Source organism: Eurypyga helias, unplaced genomic scaffold (genome assembly GCF_000690775.1).
Source record: "Eurypyga helias isolate BGI_N326 unplaced genomic scaffold, ASM69077v1 scaffold3184, whole genome shotgun sequence".
Lineage (NCBI taxonomy): Eukaryota > Metazoa > Chordata > Aves > Eurypygiformes > Eurypygidae > Eurypyga > Eurypyga helias.
In genome coordinates this window covers 38081-44474 of record NW_010246629.1, presented here as the reverse complement: position 1 = coordinate 44474, position 6394 = coordinate 38081, and positions in this window count along the sequence as shown.

Sequence of the window (6394 nt, the reverse complement as noted above, 5' to 3'; positions counted from 1 at the left end):
TCCCTCTCAAGAAAGAAGCAACAAAAAATGATCCGGAAGAGCCCATATGCACCCAGGGTAGGCACACTTTAAATATGGCCCGGTGCCATGCAGGGCAGCAGCAGTTCTACTCTCACAGCATAGTTTGGCGAGTCAGGGAAACCCGCAAATGCCACGATTACAGAAACAGCGGGAGTTGAACGCTTTGCCTTGTCACACACCTGAGTGGGATTTTGGGGACGCCTGGTGTTAATCCGCCGCCTGTGTTGTCAGAGCAGCCGTCCTTGCCCTGACTTAACCAACCAACCCTGTGTGTGTGAGCACAGGCTGGTTTCTAAATAGAGCTGAGGAAAACATACTGCCACGGAAATCTGCTTCTCCTCCTGGTTTCTGACCTTATGTCAGGACCATCCATGGGTGTAACGAGGGGATGAATACATCGATGGGCTGGGAAAGAAAGCCAGCAGGTTTTTCTGTTCCCTGTGGTCCGGGGGAACAAATGCTGGTGGTGATTCTGCTATCTTATAGTAAAGGAAAAAAGTAAAAAGTTGTGGGTTTTGTTTTGTCTCTGGCAATGGCTAAAAGAGTGGCCAATTTAAAGGCAACATTTTAGGTACATTTCAATCTAAACCATGTCTTGGGAATGCAGGCTTAGCTTTTGCCTGGAGAAGCCTGCCTAGCCATTGCTCCTACTATGAAATTCAATCCCACATTCCTTAAGAAAAATCCTTTGATAAGTAAAGCTTTTTTCCTTTTTTTTTCCACTGGAAATCAAATTAAAATGAGACAATTCATGGAAACTCCTGTTTCTCTCCGAAGGCACTGGTGTCACAGCCCTCATGCTGACATGTTACGATGCAGAGGCATGTGAACGGAGACAATGCCATGCCTGGGAGGTGCTCCTGCCCCAGCCTTGCCTCTGCCTCATCCCCCACCCCTCCCTGCCCAGCACTGGCACAGGGTCAGGCTGTCAGTCCTGAGGAAGACACGGCTTTTTCCCAGGGCTCAGCCCCACAGCCTAACTTTGTGGTGAATCTCTTGGCTTTTACTGTGAACACGAGCTGCTATGGAGGCATCTCTTGAAGCTGAAGTCCAAGTTGGCTTGTGACTGTGGCTGCAGGCGGTGGGTCCTTGCCATGGGACCTGGGAAATCCGTTCTGCATCCTCAGCATTCACTGCCTGCTAACATGTGAGCGCTTTAAGTGGTGTCTCTTTAAACGGTGGTACCAGATAAATTCTGGAAATGGGATATGACTGAAACTTCAATAAATATGACATCACGTCCTTGGCCATGCTCTTTTCCTCATCTCTGAAAAACACCGATCTATTTGAAACAGCAGAAAATCTTGACGGAATTCACAGTCAGCTCCCTGTCACCTTACAACTGGGTGGTAAAATGCCCACAGGCTTCACACGGGTGTCCCTGTTCAGTTTTGCCTGTGAGTGCGGTGTTGCACAGGTTGGCTGGACGGGACTAAATGTCCTGGACCCCGTGTTCAACAACAGGGGTCACTGAGGGAAATGCAGGGGCATGCTCACCACTGCCGCACGGCTGCTGTAAGAACTGTTGTAGCCGACACGCGTTTTCCACAATGCAGTGGAAAAGTGAAAGCTCAGCAGTGTGAGCGAGTCAGGGCTGCCAAACCTGAGGCTACAGAAAGCTGGATCATCTTCAATTTAGTGCTTGAGGCTGCAGGAACCACCTGGGTTTGCTAGGAGAGGGGCAGCATGAGAAAGTGTTTTCTGTCAACGCGGTGCTGACAACCCTGGGGGCCTTTTACCACTTTGCTTGCGTGGAGGCAAAATATCACTTCACCTTTTACCACACCAGAAAAACGGGGTAAAAACAGAGCAGCAGCTTGAGTTTAAACAGTGAGTTTGTGGGAAGGTGGGGAAACAGAAAGCAGCGTTCAGCTCCGGTGCTCAGGATTTTCCCTTGGCCACTCAGCTCCATGCCCTTTTCCCACGCGGGAGTGAAGCTACGGCAGAAACTGCCGAGGGGTCCGTTGGGATTTATTTATTTAACTGCAAGGGAGAATGGTAACTGGGCGCATCTTGGTGTGGTAACAGTTCGCAAAGAATTACGGCTTTCTTCCTCTTCAGACACTGGCTGCTGTGTAGGGGGATCAAGACATGGGGTACCAAGACAGCAGCCACAGTGCGTGGCGTATGGCAAAGGTGTGCGGAAGCTGCAAGCACCTGCTGGGAGCAGACCCCAGGGACAACCCCTCCTACCCTTTGGCACCTTGTTTCATGTAAGGGAGCGGGCTGATCTGCCCAAGAGCAGCGGGGTCGGGTGGTTGCTGTGGTCCTGACGCAGCAGCTCGGTGCCATTTACTGAAACGAGCCGCTGGCTGCTTTCCAGGCAGCAGCAGCTCCTCTGGGAGCTCAAGCATTTTGGAGAGCGCACCGCAGGAATCAACTAAAATCCCTTTATGGCCTCCTGGATCTCACATAAAGTGAAACTCCTGCATAAAGGTCATGGCCAAGAGCTCAGGAAATGCTCCAAACACTTCTTGGGATGAGTGTTCACCAAATTTGTGAAGAACTCAAAGGGAGCCAGCATTAGGTCTCATCAGACTTGGCCTCCTTCCTCCATCCCTGGTTCTCCATCTTGGACCTTGAAAGAGGCCATGTGCTTCCCCATTTCCTGAAGAAGCACAGCGGAATCAGCATGTCCTCTGCCAGCACCTGGAAAGCAACGCTCCTGCCAGCTAAACACAGGAACTGTACTCTGGCAAATGTGTGCATCAGGCTGGTTGTATTCACCACAGTGCTGCAAACGTGTGGTGGTAACCATAAGGTGATTTGCATTTTGCAAATCTCTCCTTCAGTCTGGCCTGACAGCCGTGGGTACCTGCTCGCCAGCCTGCTGGGCCAAGGCGTCTGACAAGTGCCTGGTGGCCAGGCCACTTCCAGAGTGGTCCTCTGGCGAGGGCAGCAGAGCTGAAGGGCTGCAGACCCTGTTTGATGGATACTTTACACACACACAGTGACTTCTTGAGCCGAAAGGACAAGTTCCCATGCTACAAAGCTGCAAGAAGATCCAAATGGATAACGGGGAAAAGCTCTGGTCATCCTGAGGGTGGTTAAGCACTGGGACAGACCAGAGGGGTTGTGACATTGCCATCTTTGGAGACCAGACCACAACCGGACAAGCCCCTGAGCAAAGTGATCTTACGCTGAAGTCTGTCTTCCTCCAACAGTGCCGACGGCCAGAAAAGCCTAGGTTCAGCTCTCTGACTCTCCATGGTGCAAGGGTGTGTTTGGTGGACTCTCAGCATAGTTCAGCCTCACAAAGAACCCATCTTTCAGTTTCTTTTCACAGAAGCTGTGGGCTAGGTTGGAAAAATTGCCTTTTGTGATCATGCCACAGACATGAAATTTGTTATTGCTGACCATGACTAATAGAATAAAACAGACTATTTCAGTTGGAGGGGACCTACAATGACCATCTAGTCCTGTACCAATCCAGGGCTGACCAAAAGTTAAAGCATGTTCTTAGGGGCATTGTCCAGATGCCTCTTGAACACTGACAGCCTGTTCTGGTGTTTGACCACCTGCTCGGTAAAGAAATGCTTCCTAATGTCCAGCCTAAACCTCCCCAGGCGCAGCTCTAAACCTGCAGCTTCTTTGGAAACATGAAAATACCAAATCCTGTAAGGAAAGTAAAAAAAACCACTGAGTCTTGTAAAACAAAACTGATTTTAAGGCCATTTCTTCTTTTTTTACCTAAGCTTGAATTGCTGCTGTGTATAGAGCAAATCAGGAAGGAGTCCTAAAACCTGGAAAAATAACCACAAGGATCTGTGTCATGTAAGTCTGAGCTGGTAACCTTCTAAGAAGTCATTCAATCCCATCCATCCAATTCAGTCATTTGCATAGGGAAGACCTTATGTTATCATTTTGTGAGCCATAATTTCTTGATTACAAGGGCGGAAGAGGGGAAAAAAGGAACTTTCCCTGGCAGCGCTCAGCTCCAAAAAATAGGACACAGGGGCTTACCAAGATATGTCTGTAGGTACAAGTGTTTCTGTAAAACTAAATGACATCTTGGAGGTGGTTGTTACAGCCGCCAACACAGTCTTTGGTCAGCTACAGCGTCTCCGGCAGAATCCTAAAGTCGTGGCATAATTCAGGTTGTAAGGGGCCTCAGGAAGCTTCAGGTCAAACCTCCCACGCAAAGGATGGCCAGTTACAACAGGTTGCTTGGGGCCTGTGCAGTCAAGTTTTGAAACCCCCTGAGGCTGAAGACCCCACAGCTTCTCTGGGAATGTGCTCCAGTGTTTGACTGCTCTCATGGTGAAAATAATTTTCCTTTTATTTCATCAGAGCCCCCCTTGTTGCAACTTGTGTCTGCTGCCCCACGATCTATCATAGCGCAGCTCTGCAGAGCTTGGCTCCACCTTCTCCGTACCTCACTGTTAAGTTGCTGCAGACACCAATCTGCTCTCCCCTTGGACTTCTCCTTTGTAGGGCTGAACAAGCCCAGCTCCCTCGGCCCCTCCTCGTACACTGTGTCCTCCAGCCCTCCGCCAGACCCACTTGTCTCGCACTGGAGACCCCAAACCTGCATGCGGCTCTCAGGACGCGGTCTCGCAAGCGCTGAAGGGAGGGGACTCATAAATCACCTTGACTTTGGAACTGCAGCCCAGTATGCTGCTGGTTTTCTTGGCCTCAAGGGCACTCCACTGAGACACACACAACAGCCACCCCTGCCCTGCCTCCTTTTATCGTAAAGCTGTTCCCTAGCCACCTACCCAGCCTGCACCGCTGCCTGGGGTCGGTCTGCCTGGTTGGACGTCATGAAGAACCTGGCAGCTTCAGCATCTTAAGTCCTGCCCCCCCTGTAACAACTGCCCACCCCACGCCTCAGGAGGGCAGTTGATACACATTGTCACAAACCTCCCCAGATGCAGATCCAGTGTGGCCGTGCTGAAAAGGGCACTCTGCCTTGTCCTCCAGGGTGTTAACAAAGACATGAGATGGCACTGGCCCCCGGTACTGATTCCCTAAAGGATGTCACTGGAAACTGGCTGCCAGTCTGACTTTACCTGGACGGTTGGTCCCAAAGGACGGTCACTGGCCGTAGACTTTTCACCTGCTCTAGTTTGCTATCCCGTCCCTGTCATCTGTTCCACTGTTTGAAAAAATTAAATATAAAACCAACAGAAGAATCCTTTTATTTTCAAAGTTTGATCAATCCATGAAAGAAAGAGCAGCACATTTCTGCAAAGCCCAAATAACTGTACAGCTCGTTCTGCAGAGAGATTTTTCTCACCAGAAAGGAAGTGCCTGTTAAAGAGAAGGAACCAGGAAGGGAGCCAGGACCAACTGTGGCCAGCACGGTTCTGCTGGCTGGTGCTTCAAAAACACACGACACCCTTCATACTTCTCCTTCCAGTATTGTTCTCCTTAAAATCACTGAACACCCAGGCGAGGATCCACCTAACCACAAAGGACATTTCAGCATCCCTGTAGGATCCCACGTCAGGGCTGCCCGTTACGTTTTGATGGTCATTCACAGGTCTTATGGAAGAAAAGGAGCAAAACTCTCCACTGGGGAATGTTGCCTGGCTGTGTGAGCAGCCACTTTTCCATTACGCTTTGGAGGAAATCATGTTGTCTTCCAGTGAGTTCCAGTCACCAAATGATTTTATTGTTACAATACGATGAAGTGATTTTTATTCTGAGCACTTCACGGTGCTCAAGATGTTAGTTTTCACAGTATAGAATGGACGTGACAGCATTTGTCATGGAAGCACTCAGCAGAGTATGTCGCAACTTCATTTAGTTGTGCTGTTTTATCAAGTTCTGCAGTAAAATGTGCCAGCAAATTATGTTGTATTAGTTTCTTTCCGGTGATTAACTCATCATTCATATAATAAATAGCAGCTAACTACAAGAAAGAGATTTATTTGTCACAGAGTTAGAAGAATGTCAAACTTTTCCCATTTCATGTAAAAAGGCAGAGGAAAAAATACTTCTAAAATGACTTTGCAACATGTGCTTTATTTTAAGTCGTTACTGAATCAAAACTACACAGTATACCTTTTTAACATACCCTACCCACTCAATGATTTCTTTTTCTCAATGCTTTTTTTTTTTTAACATGGAAGGAAACCTACTTTGCACTTGTAAATTTTCATGCTACAATGTTCTCTAATGAGCCATTTCTGTCACTAATAATAGTAATTTAAGAAAGAGGCCATTTTTCAAGCTCATATGTATGTCTATATGGGGGAACTTAAAAAAAACCCGTCTCGGATGTAAAAATGTGACTTGGAATATGTAAACATTTTCGTATACCTGAAACACTGGAAGAAGAATATCAGCAAACAGCAAAACAACATTTGCCTTAAATCATCGAAATGGGAAAAAGCATGTCTTGGGGAGCAGAGAAGCACACACTATT